General features: G+C 42.5%; 1 protein-coding gene and 1 long non-coding RNA gene across 2 annotated transcripts in view; one reads left to right on the top strand and one right to left on the bottom strand.

The window, feature by feature from the left end:
- Window positions 1-824: 824 nt before the first annotated feature.
- Window positions 825-6,585, bottom strand: LOC102369368. The gene is made up of 3 exons (XR_323276.1): window positions 6,428-6,585; window positions 5,708-5,961; window positions 825-903 (listed from the first exon to the last, which is right to left on the bottom strand). It is a non-coding gene; the product is annotated as an uncharacterized LOC102369368 (long non-coding RNA).
- Window positions 6,586-6,865: 280 nt separating this feature from the next.
- Window positions 6,866-17,334, top strand: part of SMPD3 (sphingomyelin phosphodiesterase 3) — a 177,969-nt gene continuing 167,500 nt past the window's right edge. The window contains exons 1-2 of the mRNA XM_006019063.3: window positions 6,866-6,912; window positions 9,899-9,973. The gene's annotated coding sequence lies outside the window, so the exon portion shown is untranslated. The remainder of the gene's footprint in view (window positions 6,913-9,898; window positions 9,974-17,334) is intronic.

Raw genomic sequence — 17,334 nt, 5'->3', positions numbered from 1 at the left:
TCTTCTCTGTCACTAACAGTATGTTGCTGCCCCTCAACCATCTGTCCCCTGTAGAGCCTCCCTGTTCCAGTCTGCTCCTCCTCAGAGAAAAATCTACATTCTTGGAATTGTTTTTAGGCCTGAAACTGTGCTGGCCCAGCACTGTTCATATGTCTGTAGAACTGACTGTGTTGGAAGGACCTTTTTCTTTGATTAGATCTGTAGGCAAAGGGTGTTCATTTCCCTTTCAGCAAGGATTGCCTTTGCTCTGTGTTAGAATGAAGTGAATAAATACAGATACTTAAGTTTCAGTATGCAGATACAAAAATTGGAATTGAAAATTACTGTTAATTATCTGTTAATTATCTATTTGGACAAGATTTAAATTTGTTGAACTTGCCAACTTCCAAGTACATCAATGCTTAAAAATTTGACCTTTCCTCTTTGTTTTTAAAAGGTATGACTACAACAAAGATTCTCTTCTCATTGCACTGGGTTTTAGGCTTTCAGCAGTAGTAAAGCCACACAGTTAGCACCTCATACATTAAGCTGAAAACCTATTCTGGAAGCAAAGGGCTGCATCTTTTCACTGCTAGACAAAATCTCTTTTATATAGAAAAATGGAGGCTTTTTTTTTTTTTATAGTTTAATGAGTTGCTTTTCTAGTAAAGCATGCCTACTGTGATTATCAAAGTGACTTACACATGTTAATTTAGACTGCAATTCAGCTTCACGTTATTTTCGTCCTTTCAGGAGAATAAAGCCTTCTATTTAACTAGCATTGGCAATATAGATTTTAACATTACAGTCCTTTTTGGATTGAATGGTAATGCACATTTGGTGGTTGCTCCTGTGATATGATTAATTGCAGGCCTTGAAAATGTCAGTTACCCAGAAAGAGCTGTTGACTTTCTTCTTTTTTTCCTATGAGTAAAATATAAGTGTTTTGCATTAGCATGATCATAATAGTAAAAGGATATGTAGGTTATGTTCGTGGGGTGATCAGTTTTAATGGTGTTTTTGCATAGGCTCTAACGTACCTGTGATGAAAGTATGTAGGCTTTTCTGTACATTAATTATTACAGTACTGAACATGGTGGATTTGATTTGTGTGTAAAGCAATGCTTTGAATGAAAGCTTGCCTAGCATCAATTAGCAAGATATAGGGAAAATTAAAACAATTATAAATCCATACTGAACATTAAAAAGATGTGCAGAGGAACTGAAAATTGCCAAACTTAGGGAAGAAATGAGCTTCAGGTCACAGGGGCCCATAACATAAAAAGTTATCCCCTTGTATACTCTGATCTCATTATGACTTATTCTAGTACCAACAGCCAAAATGTAAAAAAGAAAATTTGGGTTGGAAGGGACCTCAGGAGGTCACATCTAGTCCAACCCCCTGTTCAAAGCAGACCCATCCCCAGCTAGATAATTCCAGCCAAGGCTTTGTCAAGCCAGGCCTTAAAAAGCTTGAAGGATGGAGATTTCACCACCTCTCTAGGTAACCTATTCTAGTGCTTCACCATCCTCCTAGTGAGAGTTTTTTCTAATATCCAACCTAAACCTCCCTTGCTGCAATTTAAGATCATTGCTCCTTGTTGTGTCATCCGTCACCACTAAAAACAGTTTAGCTCCATCCTCTTTGGAACCCCCCTTCAGATAGCTGAAGACTGCTGTTGAATCCTCTCTCAGTCTTCTCCTCTCAAGACTAAATAAACGCAGTTCCCTTGGCCTCTCATAAGTCATGTCCCCTGGCTCCCTAACCATTATCGTTGCCTTCCACTGGACTGTCTGCAATTTGTTCACATCTTTTTTTATAGTGGGGGGCCCAAAACTAGACGCAGTACTCCAGATGTGGCCTCACCGTTGCTGTATAGAGGGGAATAAGCACTTCCCTTGACCTGCTGGTAACACTCCTACCTATGCAGCCCAGTATGCTGTTAGCCTTCTTGGCAACAAGGGCACACTGCTGGCTCATATTCAGCTTTTTGTCCACTGTAACTCCCAGGTCCATTTCTGTAGAGCTTCTGCCTAGCCAGTCAGCCCCCAGCCTGTACCGGTACATGGGGTTCTTCCACCCTAAGTACAGGACTTTGAACTAGTCCTTATTGAACCTCATGAGATTTCTTTTGGTCCAGTCCTTCACTTTGTCTAAGTCTCTCTGAAACCTAGTCCTATCCTCCAGCATATTTACTAGTGGTGTATGAAGCAGGCAGTATTCAATTTGGATTCAGCCCGATTTGGGGGGCAGTGATTCGATTTGCTGATGCAGATCACTGTCCTGATTTGATTCAGCTGACTCTGAAGATTCAGTTCTGATTCAGAGAATCAGAGATTCGGCCATAGACACAACTTTATGTTTTTTCTACATACCTTGGGGTACCAGGCACGGCTTGTGGATGCTGAAAATGGAGCATCCCACAGGAGCACGGGGGAGGTGGGGCATGTCCCCCACGCGCTTGGTGGTGGACATGGAAGTGGACCGGAAGTATTTCTGGTCCACTTCCAGGTCCACTGCCAAGCATGGGCTCCCTCTCCCCACCCCACCCCTGCCATACTCCTCTGGCTCAGTGATTGGCCATGGGGGGGGGAAAACTGGGTGCCACCCCAGACCAGGAGGCACCAGTCACTGAGCTGGGTGGCAGGGGGGCGGGTCCCCTGCGTGTTCCACGGTGGACCCGGAAGTGGACTGTAAGTACTTTTGGTCCACTTCTTGAGCTGCTGCTGAGCATGCAGGGGGCTCCCCCCATGCTCCTGTGGGACTCTCCATCTGGCCCACCACCTCAGCATTCACAAACCGTGCCTACATAGGTACATAGAAAAAACAAAAAGCTGTATCTATGGCCAAATTGTCAAATCTCTCCAAATTGAATTGGAGGCTTTTGATTAGATTCAGAGAGATTAATGGGTCTCCTGATTAGATTCGGATTTGGAGATTTGGCTGCCGAATTGGGCCAAATCTCCTCCAAATCGAATCAGCAACTGAAGCTTCACAAAGCCCTAATATTTACTACTCCCCACAGCTTGGTGTCATCTGAAAGCTTACTAAGGGTGCAGTCCATCCCATCTTCCAGGTCTTTATTGAAGATATTGAACAAAAACGGCCCCAGGGCCAACCCCTAGGGCACTCCACTTGGTACCAACTGCCATCTGCCAACTGGACATTGAGCCATTCATTACTACCCTCTGAACCTGATGATCCAGCAAATTTTTTCTATCCACCTTACAGTCCATTCATCCAACCGATACTTCCTTAGTTTGCCTGGGAGAACGTTGTGGGAGACCATATCAAAAGCCTTGCTAAAGTCAAGGTTGACCACATCATCTGGTCTCCCTGCATCCACAGAGACAGTCACCTCAAAGGCAATCAGTTTGGTCAGGCATGACTTGCCCATGGTGAATCCATGCTAACCTATCCTAATCATCTTCTTCCCCAAGTGCTTAGAAATGGATTTATTGAGGAACTACTCCATTATTTTTTAAGGGACTGGTCAGTAGTTCCCCAGATCCTCCTTTTTCCCTTTCTTAAAGATGGGCGCTATATTTGCCTTTTCCCAATCACCTAGGACCTCTCCCAATTGCCATGAGTTTTCAAAGATGATGGCCAGTGGCTCTGTAATCACTTCAGCCAACTCCCTCAGCACCCTTGGATGCATCCTGTCTGGCCGAATGGACTTGTGTATGTCTAGATTTTCTATGTAGTTCCTAACCTGTTATTTCACCACAGTTGGCTGCTCACTTCTCCCCCAAACTGTGCTGCCAGGTACAGTAGTCTGGGAGCTGACCTTGCCTATGAAGACTGAGGTGAAAATGGCATTGAGCACTTCAGCCTTTTCTGCACCCTCTGTCACTACGTTGCCTGCCCATTTCAGCAAGGGACCCACACTTTCATTGATCTGCCTCTAGTTACTGACATAGTTGTAGAAACCCTTCTTTTTCTCTTTCACATCCCTTGCTAGTTGCAACTCCCGTCGTGCTTTGGCTTTTCTGACTTCATCCCTGCATGCCTAAACAATACTCTTATACTTATCCCTTATTGTTTGTCCAAGTTCTCACTTCTTCTAAGCTTCCTTTTTGTGATTTAGCTGACTGAAGAGTTCTCTGCTAAGCCAAGGTGGTATTCTGACATACTTGCTAGTTTTCCTGCACACTGGGATGGTTTGTTCCTGTGTCCTCAGTAAAGTTTCTTTAAAGTACAGCCAGCTCTCCTGGATGCCTCTCTGCCTCAGACTGGCTTCCCAGGGGATCCTGCCCATGAGTTCCCCGAGCAAGTCAAAGTCTGCTTTTCTGAAGTCCAGGGTCCTTACTCAGCTGCTTTCCATCCATCCTTTCCTCAGGATCCTGAACTCAATGATCTTGTGATCGCTCCTGCCCAAGTTGCCATCCACTACTAGATTCCCCACCAAATCTTCCCTGTTTGTGAGCAGCAGGTCAAGAAGAACAGAGCTCCAGCACTTGCACCAGGAAGTTGTCCCCAGTACTGTCCAAAAACTTCCTGGTTTGCCTGCAGCACTGCTGTGTTGTTCTCCCAGCAGATGTCAGGGTGATTGAAGCCCCCCCTGAGAATCAGGTCCTGTGATGGGGAAACTTCCTGTAGTTGTTTGAAGAAAGCCTCATATACCACTTCTTCCTCATCTGATGGTCTGTAGCAGACCCACACCATGACATGACGCAACCCCACACCATGACATGCCCCTTGTTGCTCTCCCTGCTGATCCTAACCGAGAGACTTTCAACAAGCCTATCTCCCGTTTCATACCAGAGCTCTAACCAATCATATGGCTCTTTTACATAAAATGCAACTCCTCCTCCTCTTCCCTCCTGCCTCTCCTTCCTGAACAGTTTATATACATCTGTGGCAGTGCTTCAGTCATGCGTCCTATCCTGCCAAGTCTCTGTTATTGCATGTCATAGTCCTGTGGCTGTACAAGGATTTCCAATTCTTTCTGCCTGTTCCCCAGGCTCTGTTCATTCGTGTACAGGCACCTAAGGTAACTAGCCAATTTGCCCTGATTTCTCAGGAAGAATGAGAAGGCCTCCCTGTTGCCTACTCCAGCTTGTGCTTCCTCCAGGTAACCCACTTCCCCACTTACCTCAGAGCTTTAGTCTCCATCCCCTGGAGAACCTGGTTTAAATCCCTCCTCACTAGGTTAGCAAGCCTGTCTGCAGAGATGCTCTTCCCTCTCTTTGTCAGGTGGATCCTGTCTCTTCTTAGCAATCTTGCTTGGACAGACACATCACAGTTGCAAACAGAGGCAGTGGTAGTGGCTCTGGCATCGCGATATCCTCCAGCCATTTCCTTAGGTCTCTTAATCTGTCTCCTCTGTCTTACTGCCCTTCTTCCAAGCACACCTTCCCTAGCAAACTCACCTGTAAACTGGCCCATTTATTGTTCCTTGGTTCTGAAAGGTTCCTTTTTCCCTGCTTGCTCTTACCAAGCTTAAAGGCTCCCCCTCAAAGGTGGGGAGGGGGAGGCAAACTGATTTGCCAACCTCTTGCAAACTGCTTCCCCCATTTGCACTCTCCCTGCTCATTCAGGGAGTCTTCTTTTATACCTCGCAGGGCATGGATTGGCTTCACCCCCACTGGGACCTTTGTTAGGCATAGGCAGCAATCACTCAGCTAGCAACACTCTCAGCTTCTCAGAGCACATGTCCAAAACCCACACAGCCTACCAAACAAACACTCAGCAAGCCAAGTACACAGGCACCCCTGGATCACTTACTTTCCCAGGGCAGTGTCTGGTGCCTCATGCCTTCCTCTTCCCCTTCCCTTTCCTCCTCTTGCTCCCAGCACACTGCTTCCCCTGTCTGCTGCCCCTGTTCATTCATCAATTTCAGCCACTCTTGTACTGCTGCTGCTTCCACCCAACTTCAACTGCTGCTGGCACAGGAAATCCATGACAATTGGTGGTGAGGAAAGCTGCAGTGACCTGTGGGAATGTGTTGGGTAATATCTTCTTGTTCTTCCTGTACTTTCCTGCCACAAGTTAAATTTAATAAGAAAAGGAAGGAGATCAGTAAGTTGTTAAAGCCTGTGATCAAAGAATAGAACCCAGATGTTACGTGCTCAAATCATAGGTTTATTTTTTAAAGTAGAGGATATAGTAACAGTAGCCTTGCCAATTACTTCATTGGCAAAGGTAGTTGACTTGAAAGTGAGAAAAACCCTGAACTGAAACTTTTGGCGATACTTTGTTTAAACTAATCTAAACCACTAATTGCCTCATTAGCATAATGCGATCCCCGTGTCTTTCACTCTCGTCCCCAGCTCGTGCCGGGAGCGGTTCCCTGCAGCTCCTCCACAGTTCTGATTACTTCCTAAACAGTTGTTGTCCCAGTGGGGTCAGGGACTTATTGGAAGCTCTATTTCCCCGCACACACAGTCTTTTATTTGGCTCTCTGCCAAGCCTGTTCCCGCCACCTCAGCGTCTCTCCAGACTCACCACAGCAGCATGATTCTTTGTATCAGTGTTCGTCAGGATCTGATCTGTTGAATCTTCAGGTAGTCCGGAGCGCCCAACATCCTTCCCAGTCACAGGTTAGACTTCTTTCCGTTTTTATCTCTCTCTAGGGTCTCGATTATCCCCGTGTTCCTTTTCTGGTGCCCAAACACGATCTGTAAATGTCCTGCTGCTGGTTTTATCCCTGGTTTTCACAGGCTAATCATCCAACCTCTTTCCAGGTGTGAAATCCTCTCCACCTGGCAGGATGCATTCGGAGGTCACTTCTCCAAGGGTTAGCCGAAGTAACGGGGCTTCTGCTTGAGTCCCTGTTACAATGTGAATTAGGAATATGTGAGAGTCCCAGGCTTTACCACAGTGGAGTGTAAACCAGAAGGTTTGGGAAACTCTGACGTAAGCAGATATCTTTGCTGAAGCCAAAGAGGCTTTGGTGACTGAAAGATAAAACATGGTCTGGAGCTGAAAAGGTATTCTATTCCATTATTTTTGTTTTTATTTTTTTTAAGACTATCAAATCTTTTTTTCATTTAAACAAAGCTTTTCACTAATGTGTGAAAAGTTACTAGTAGTTACACAATTGGTGTTAGAAGAAGCAAAAGTTGCTGCTTGGTTTACACCAGTGGTGCTCAACCTCTGTGGGTGTGATCAGTGGCATGAGGCTGGTCCATGTATCAGGTTTGTCCATGGGTCAGATCCAGCATGGGGTTGAAATGCTGGATTTGGCTGTGGAGGAGTGCCACATGCTGGTCCATCCTCATGTGTTGGATCTGTCCATGGAGTGACACCATGAGAACCACAACAGTTAATGCTGCCATGGGTCCTCCACTTCCAAATTACCAGACCCGTGGGGAGCCCTGCTGGCTGGATGGTGTGGTCCTGCTGGTTAGATTATGTGCGTGGGTGGGAGATTGAGCACCATTAGTTATACTATTCAAGTAAATTGGTTCATATCTTAATCTCTTTCAGTAACATTAAATTAGAAACTTGGAGAACTCTGTTTTTGTTTTTTGGTGGTGTTTTTTTAAGGTCTCTTGCATGTGATTCAAAGCATGTTTATTTTGGGGGGGGGGGTTCCATTTATGCCTGAATTTTATGTATTTGTTTTGCTTTCCCCTTGCAAGGAAAGAATGCTAAGATCCTATGGTCCGAAAGGGAATTCTTTGGTTTCTTTTGAAGTCTATAGGAGACTTGAAAATCCAGCTAGAGGAGCTAGTCCAAGAGTTCCTCTGGAAAATAACCTACATTTTCCTGCACTTAGCTATATGTATATTATATACACTCTTTATTTGACAAGTTTCATGGATGGGTAGGACAATCTCACCTCAAGTAAACAAGGTATAATGTTATTGTCTGGCAAACATTCCACCAAAGAACCTGGAGAATATCAGAAGTCTGGCTTCTTAGGCTGGAATTTCTTTTGTTCCATAATTGTTAGTATTCTAGGATGGTGTAGTGTATGCTATATATTTACTCAAACTTTTCTGTTTAGTGTAGACCCAGTTCTGTAACTCTTACTCATCCCGCTGTGTTTGCCCATAGTTATCTGATGAAATTCAATAGAAGTACTGAGCATTAGTAGGAGCTGCAGAGTTGTACCCTTACACACTGCATCCCCAGAGCCAAGAATTAAGTACTGAAGAACGTTACATTAACAGGGAGAGTTACAGAATTTGTTCTTGTTCCCATTAGTCAATGTAAGTTTTGACTTTCGTGGGAGGGACTGGTGCCAACATTCTAAACCTTAGAAATTTATATGGATTTAGTGGAAGTAAGTGCTCAAGTGTTTGAAATCATTGGGCACAGAGAGCACTTGGTCCTACTGAGGCATCAGTACTCTGCAGCATTTTACCCAAGGTCCAAAATCAGAGACGTAACAAGGCAACTGGGTGCCCGGGGCAGCAGCAATACATGGGGGCAGCAGTGACCTCTGGTTGTTGATGTTGCCAGCAACTGCTGTGGCAGCTATAATTTTTCTGTCCTCTCACCCTTCGCCTCAACCCCCCACCCCCTACTCTGGCTGCTACAACAGTTGTCCCATCTTAGTTATACTACTGTCCAAAATTCCTGCAGAGGAGATGCCATGAGGCTGCTATTCCAGCCAGTAAGTTGGGATGAGTAACTGCAGAGATGATGTGCTTTTAGCCCCCTGTTTGCCCTTACTTTAGAGTTGGTAGATTCCATGTCTCTCACACACATGTAGAGCCCCATTATTTACACTTAGTGAAAGATGTGATGGAGGTCTCAGTGATTCAGGTATTTTCATCATGTAAGTTTTTTTAATCAACATTTTTCTTACTATGTGAAACATAATGAGACTTTGCAGAATATAACACAAACCATGAGTATCATTCACTTCAGTTATTTAAATTTCTTGTTAGAATACTATATAATTCAGATTGCAAGCTATTTTACAATAAATTAATGCTTTCTTTAACATGTCTTGGTATTTATTGACAGTTAAGTGTGAATAATCCCTTAAAAAATAATTCCTTAGCATTTTTTCATTATTAGAGAGGTGCTCATTCTCCCTTTCTTTTCCTCCTGTAGCTGAACTTTTCATATATATTGTATTATATTCCTTCCATTTGCTGTAAAGGAAAAAATATGTTTCCCCAAATTTTTCTAGTTTTTGAGAACCAATATTTTGAATAACATGAACAATTTCCATTCCAAATAAAGATGACTCCTCTGTTCACTTACAGGATGACAAATTCTGGAAGGCTTTTCTAGAATTAATCTTTAGAACTTCATTGCAACAAAATTAAAGACCTGTTCTCTTTTAGCTTTGTTGCTAGAGTATATCCATTACTGGCAAAATTCCATTCCTATTAGTAATAAGAGGGCAACATCAATTGTCTGTCTGGCATATGTAGCAAAATTTAACGCTCTGCCTATTTGACAATGAAACTTATTTTGTTTTTTTTTATAACTGATGCACATTTAAATCTTAAAACATGGCTCCATACTCAAAAGATTTTTAAACAAATCTCAGTATTGTTCTACTATGGTTTGGCATCCTTTTAAATAATTGATTTTAGAAGCACCTAACTAAATCCTGGTTGGTGAAAAGTGAGTTTTGTTTTGTTTTTGGAACAGGATGAACCATTAAACCCAAATTAAATTGAAGAACAAGAACATATTAGGAGGCTGATTTGCAAAGCTAGGTTAACACGATTGTGTATTAAAAATTGCCAGCGCAGATTGGATTCCTTATTCATATGCAGTTACCACAAGTGTGTTGAGATGCATCTTAGATTTGGTTGAGTATGGCTCACTTTTATACATAGCTACTATAATAATATGTGCAAGTTAGCTTATTTTTTGTATGAATATTATGAGAAAAACAGAAAAGTGTAACGCTAAAATCAGTGTCTCTAGTATGCATAAATAAACTGAGGCAGTTACTTTACCCCTCCTCATAAATAATTTTAACTACTATTATTCTACTTGCAGGTTAACACTTAACCTGAAGCAGCAAAAACTGAGTGAAAACTTGAGAGAGAACAAACTACAAGCATTCTTCTCCAGGTATGTTAATTATGGTCCTGTAAGTGTGTCTTCAAACAAGGTTGAAGAGGCAACCTTGGAGGCAACAATCTATATTAGTTTACAAATGGTGCAGTATCTCCAATGATCACGAAAATACTGGAAGAATTGTACTTTTTGCTGAAGGCTTAAGTAAAAAATAAATTTTAACTGGCTAAGAACCTGTACTGGCAGATATTCTGTATTTGTACTAAATACTCCGTTGTGTATTTTATGCATGCTGTTGAGTGTTTGTTTTACCTGGAGTTTTACTCAGTTACTGGAAATAGCACTCAGATTAACTACTTGCATTATGGTGGTGCCTAGAAACTTCAACAGGAACTCGGGTCATGTTGCACTAAGTACTGTTAATATATAATAAGAGATGATTGCTGTTCCAGAGTTTACAAAGGATGGGAAAATAGTTGTTGTTGTTGTTATGGTGGGTTGTTTTACTTTACAAAAACTTCAAAGTATAAATTTTTAGGATGGATTTAATGCACATGACTGAAATTATTCCCGTTTCCAACATTATTATTCAGTTTCTATGACCTGTCATTTTGCTCCCTAGAAACAAGGGAAAATGGCACTCTTAAGTAACATGTGGGTAGGGGGGATTAAGATGAACATAAACAGGTCTGAAGTGCACCAACATCAACCCTTTAGACACAGGAATCATTCAGAATGGCTCTCACCTCAGTGATCTATAGGAGACGAACAAATGCCCAAGGTTACTGTTAATAGGTTATGGCAAGGATCAATCTCCACAAAGCTTTGTGATTTCAGTAAAGGTGTTTTGACGAGGTCTAAAAAATTCAACCAGATTTTATTGGGGTTTTTTTCCTCATAAAACCTGGTAAACCTATTATGACAGTATCTCCTGAAGCAGAGAATTCCAACTAGAAAGCTCCTGTTCATTAAAGAAGAAGGTTTGGGAGAGCTAGTAGTGAGGCACTACACAAATCAAGTGCTCCTAACAATATGTATATTGACAAAGAGGCATGTAGTTAGAAAAACATCTTGTCCATAAAAGAAAGAGAGAACTGTTAGCAGAGTAGGTTATCTTTTCTTTATGAACTTGAGAGAGTTCAACATTCTCTGAATGTTGGACAATATTTTCATTGAACTGAGCAGTTTTTTCTCTTCCCTGTACTTTCAACAACAGCAACAGACTTAACCCTCCTCCACGTGCCACAGTTAATGAGAACTTGGTATGAGTAAAAGCTGATTAAGTGCTATGGGATTTGACCTGTTTTTTCTTTAACAGCAGGATATTGGCATATATAGTTTTGTATTTCTTTTAATCTGTAATGGTTTTTGCTGCTTTATCTGTCCCCACAGTATGTCTGAAGTTTCACCAGAGAACAGTATGTGTTTTAAGTTTGTTTGGTATGGTGCTTCTACTTCAAGATGCCACATGACAAGATATTCAATGCAAGAACATTCACTATGACTTTTCATTGTTGGCATAATTGGTTATATGGAGAAAAAAGGTGTGATTTAATTTTTTCTAAACCCATATCTAGAAATTGAAATGTGTGAAGCAGTGGTGGAGATTTAAGATAAGTCTGACAACTATTTCAGTTCCATCTCGAGTAAGGCTAGGGACAGAAATTACACATAAACTAGTATAAGCAATCAGAAACCAGTTCAAATCTGTAACACAACACAAGTTCAGTGCATAAAAACCACTTTCAAATGGCCAAAACTGGTTTAAGATGAACATGGATGGATGTAGTATCATTTAACTGATTTAGGTCAAATCAGTTTATTGAACTTCTGTCCCAGATCCCCTCCAGATTCAAGTTAAAACTCAGTCCCCTCAGCATCTCTGGATGCTTTGCACCTCCCCTGATACACCCCCCTCACAGGTTGGCTGGGCTACCCTTGGCCCAAGCTGTGTGCTTTAGTGAAACAAGGAGGCATGATCTAGCGCCCCCAGCTTCTGTCCACTGCAGGCATGTGGCTGCATTTTCAGAATCAAAAGTGAATGTCTGTTTACTTGCTTATTGGTTCAATCTACACAGTTTAGACTAACCTGCAAAGGTTGAATTGATTCAGCCTTGGGCTTTTTGACTGTCTGTACTTAGCCTAAAAGAAAGGCTTTTAAGAAAATAGTGTGAAGTTTGACACATTGAGTTCTGTCCACATTGAATCTTGTCCTGTGGTATAATTGCTTAGTTTGTTTTAAAGACATTAAGTTTTCACCACTGAATCGCAATTGTTGCCACATATAAATTGATTTTTCAATAAAAAATAATTCCGGGAAGTCCAGTGTTTTAGGAAGAGAACATCAGCTTCAATGCCCTCCTCTTGCAGCATTTCAGGTGAGATAAAAAGGTTATGAATAACATAATCCAAGCTCCTCCTCTTTGAGAGTTCTGAGAAGAGCCAGAGGCAGTGTTATTTATGGGTGCTACAAACAGTCCTTTGTAGTACTAGCTTGGTAAATGTGCATTTAAGCTTGAGGTCTCATCTGTAAAGTTAACAAAATTATTGAAACTGCTTTCATAGCAATCAAGGCAATTGTCACTTGTTGTAATACCATTTTATAAATAAACCGCATGCCCAAATCCATTGTTATATATATAAAATTAAACATTACATAATAAGATAGGTTTGGTATGCCTATCATATCAAATAGGTTTGTTAAATCATTTGACTTTTACTGTGTATTTACAATAGCTATTTTATACAACTGCTTTTACTGAGGCAGGTGAGCATACAGATTTGATAATGGCCAGTAGCAGGTATTTTTAAAGGAAGACAAATGAGCTTGCCCATGCAGTGATGCATGAGAAAAAATTTCTTGCTATCCATCATGTTCCTGATTGATAATGATCTTATGTTTTGTGGCATGAAATGTGGTTATGCTTCTTTTTTAGCCTGTCTAACTTTAATTCTTAATAATGGTCATAAAATTATATAAATCATTTACAAATCCAGCCGCAATGTGACCTTCAGTGACGTAGTGAGGAGATGAGCACCACAGGCTGATTGTACCCGACACACAGTAGTTCTTCATTTGAATGCTTCTAAATTATTGCATTTCAATTTATCTGGTGATCATGCTTCTACTCTATATAACAAAAATGGAGGACTGGCTCATTTTTTCCCCGTATGCCTATCTTAATTTTTTTTTCTTCAACTAGGATTCGTCTAGCTTTTTTTCCTAGATTTTATAATCCCAGCTGTTAATTTATACAGTCAGAGTTCAAAGAGTATTATACATGTAATTATGCAAGGTCTCAAGTGCCCTCAATTCCCACTGAAGTATATTGCAGCTAAACAGACAAGGTTCCTTGGGTGAATCTGATATCTTTTATTAGACCAACCCAAATGGTTGGAGAATAGTTATTAAGCAAGCTTTCAGGTTCAAAAACCCTTCGTCAGGCTAAGGAAGTTTCTGCAGTTGGTGTGTGCTCTTCCTGGATAGAATGAAAAGTAAAGAAGGCAGCGGCTGGGCTGGTATGCATACAAGACAGGTAGTCAGTGAAAATGTAGATTGAGGAGTCAATGGGTGAGAGACAGGCGGGGGGCAGGGACTGAAAAGGGGGATGAAAGTGGAGAGATACCTGGGGAGTCAGATGTCAGGCAGGTTATAATGTGTCATAAATCCAATGTCTATATTTAGTCCATGATTTTTAGTATCCAGAAGGCTGATGAAGTGGAGTTCATAGGCTCGTCTCTGGGAAGTGTTTTGTAAGTTTCCTTTGAGGATCAGGACTGAGAGATTGGAGAGAGAGTGGTTTTCTTGTGAGAAATGTTCCCCCACAGGTAATTGGGTATTTCTGTCTTTGATAGATTTCCGGTGTGCGTTCATTCTGGTGCGCAGTTGTTGTTTGGTCTCTCCTACGTATTTACCATCAGGGCATTTGGTGTATTGGATGAGATATATTACATTTCTGGAGGTGCAGCTGTAAGATCCAGAAATGCTGATGGCTCGGTTGTGGGGTGTAGTGATGGTGGAGATGTGTTGGCAGGTTTTGCATTTCTTGTCATGGCACGGTCTGGATCCTTTTGGTGTGTTCTGGGCTTAAGGAAGTTTGCTTCTGGTAATGAGGTTAGTGAGGTTCGGTGCTTGTTTGAAGGCTAGGATGGGTGGCTCTGGGAAGAACTTTTTAAGGGCAGCAGGGCTCCTGAAGGGACCAGGATTTTGGCTGAACAATGCTGCAGGCCTGGGAACAGAGGAAAGTGCCTTGGACTGAGAAAGACTGGGTTTACAAGCAAGTGGCCTTTGTTTATGTTAAATCTCTAAAGGAATTGAGGTGCAAGAGGGCAGTGATGTTTTTTGTGTTTAAATTACACTGGTAGTTTAGCCTTGAGCCCTGCTGGGGCAGGCCCAAGGCCTAGTTAGAGAACCAGCATCCTAAGAGCCCTCAGACTGAAGGTGGGGCCCAGTCAGGGATCCCAGAGCTTAAAAAAAGCTGAGACCCAGATTAGGAAGTCCAAGAGTCCCAGAGTGGACCATGGTGGACTAGGGGCTCCGAGAGCCCAGAAGAGGGACTGTGTGTGGGACCAGGGATCCAAGAGTGCAGGGGAAGACCAAATAAGAGACCAGGGGGTCCGAGGGCCCAAGGAGGCCAAGTATATAAATAGTTACATCAATGAGAGAGAACACCTCTGAGGCTTGGGGTGCAGTATAGGGGAAGTGAAGGAGCCGCACAATTTGCCCTTAAGGTTCTTGTTGCCCTACTGGATCTTAGTCAGGCTGAGAGGGAGATACCAAGCCAGAGGGCTGGATTGAGGCTAGAGGGGTGTCAGGAGAGACCCAGTGGGAACTTACTGGTCTTAGGGCTTACTCTAAAGCCTGTTGGCAGCCTCCCTGAATCAACGTATAATATTTAAGAGCAAGACATAGTAGGAAAATAATCTAGTGAGTGGCATTAAAGCCTGGCTGGAGCAGTAAGGCCAGTACGGAGGATCATGGCCACCCCTGTGGCAATGAGCCTGTGATAGTAACCTGTTACAGTGTTTTACTATCTCCTAGTGAGTAAATGTTTCCTAACATCTAACCTAAACTTCCTTTGCTGCAACTTGAGACCGTTGCTCCTTGTTCTGTCATCAGCAACCACTGAAAACAGTCTAGCTCCATCCTCTTTCAAACCCCACTTCAGGTAGTTAAAGGCTTCCATTAAATCCCCTCTGTCTCCTCTTTTCTAGACTAAATAAGCCCAGTTCCCTCATACTCTCCTCCGAAATCATGTGCCCCAGCCCCCTCATCATTTTTGTTACCCTCTGCTGGACTCTCTCCAATTTGTCCACAACCCTTCTGTAGTGGGTGACCCAAAACTGAACACAGTACTCCAGATATGGCCTCATGAGTGCTGAATAGAGGGGAACAATCATGTCCCTTGACCTACTGGCAACACTCCTACCAAAGCAACCCAGAATGCCATGAGCCTTCTTGGCAGCAAGGGCACACTGTTGGCTCATATTCAGTGTGTTGTCCACTGTAACTCCCAGGTGCTTTTCTGCAGAACTGCTGCCCAGCCAGGCAGTCCCCAGCCTGTACCAGTGCATGGGATTGTTCTATCCTAAGTGCAGGACTTTGTACTTCCGTAGATTCATAGATGTTTGGGTCAGAAGGGACCTTAACAGATCATCAAGTCCAATCCATTTTTCTTTGTTGAATTGAATCAGATTTCTTTTGGTCTTCAGTCTTCCAGTTTGTCTAGGTCTCTCTGAATCCTAATCCTACCCTCCAGCATATCTACTATTCCCCCCAGTTTGGTGTCATTTGAATACTTGCTGAGCATGCACTCTATGCCATCTTCCAGGTTGTAGATGAAAATATAGAACAAAACCAGCTCTAAGACCAACCTGGGGCACTTCATTTGACACCAGCTGCCAACTAGACATTGAGCCATTGATTACTGTCCCCTAAGCCCAATACTCCAGCCACTTTTCTTTCCACCTTACAGTCCATTAATCTATCTCGTACTTCCTTAGCTTGCCTGTGAGAATGTTGTGGGAGACTGTATCAAAAGCCTTGCTAAAATCAAGATGTACCACATCTAGTGGTTTCCCCTCATCCACAGAGCCAGTTATCTCATCATAGAAGGCAATCAGGTTGGTCAGGCATGAGTTGCCTTTGCTGAATACATGTTGACTGTTCCTAATCACCTCCTTCTCCCCTAAGTGCTTAGAAATGGATTGCTTGGGGATCTTCTTCATGATTTTTCCATGGATTGAGGTGAGGCTGACTGGTCTGTAGTTCCCTGAATTTTCCCTTTCTTAAATATAGGCACTGTTTGCCCTTTTCCAGTCATCCAGGACCTCTCCCAATCACCATGAGTTTTCAAAGATGATGGCTCTGCAGTCACATGGGCCAACTCTCTAAGCACCCTCAGGTGTATCCCCTCCAGCCCCATGGACTATATGTCCAGCTTTTCTATATAGTTCCTAACCTGTTATTTCACCACACTTGGCTGCTCACTTCTCCCCCAAACTGTGCTGCCAAGTGCAGTAGTCTGGGAGCTGACCTTGCCTATGAAGACTGAGGTGAAAAAGGCATTGAGCACTTCAGTCTTTTCTGCATCCTCTGTCACTATGTTGCTTCCACCATTGAATAAGGGACCCACACTTTCCCTGCTACTCCTCTTGCTACTGACATACTTGTGGAAACTCTTCTTGCTCTCCTTTACATCCCTTGCTAGCTGCAACTCCCATTGTGCTTTGGCCTTTCTGACTTCATCCCTGCATACCCAAACAGTACTTTTATACTTCTCCCTCATTGTTTGTCCAAGATCTCACTTATTATAAGCTTCCTTTTTGTGATTTAGCTTACTGAATAATTTCCTGCTAAGCCAAGCTGGTCTTCTGCCATACTTGCTAGTCTTCCTGTACATCAGGATGGTTTGTTCCTGTGTCCTCAGTAAGGTTTCTTTAAAGTACAACGAGCTGTCCTGGATACCTCTCCGCCTCAGACATGCTCTGTTCTCTCTTCATCAGGTGGCTTCTGTCTCTTCCAAGCAATCTTTCTTCTTGGACCAGCATCCTGTGGTCATAGAAGCCAAAGCCCATCTGGGACTTTTTAAAATTAAAAGTTCGGTTTTTATTATTTGGAACTAAAAAACAAACTTTTAATTTTAAAAAGTAACAGTACTTTTAATTTTTTAAAGTTTATTAAACTTAATTAAAAAAAAATCTTGCTAGATTCTAAGATTGCCATGTTTTGTTAAATTAAATGTTTGAATTGAGCCAAGCTATTTTTTTATTTTAAATATTTCTGGGGATGGATTGAATCCTGGACTTGGACAGAGTACACTTCATCAGCGACTTAGACGAGGGGGTGAAGATATTGAAGAGTATCGGTCCAAGGACCGAGCCCTGCGGGACCCCACTGCCCACACCCTTCCAGG

The sequence above is a fragment of the Alligator sinensis genome, unplaced genomic scaffold, assembly GCF_000455745.1.
Source record: "Alligator sinensis unplaced genomic scaffold, ASM45574v1 scaffold97_1, whole genome shotgun sequence".
NCBI lineage: Eukaryota > Metazoa > Chordata > Crocodylia > Alligatoridae > Alligator > Alligator sinensis.
The sequence above is the reverse complement of the archived record's forward strand: the minus strand, read 5'-3'. Positions and strand labels throughout refer to the sequence as shown.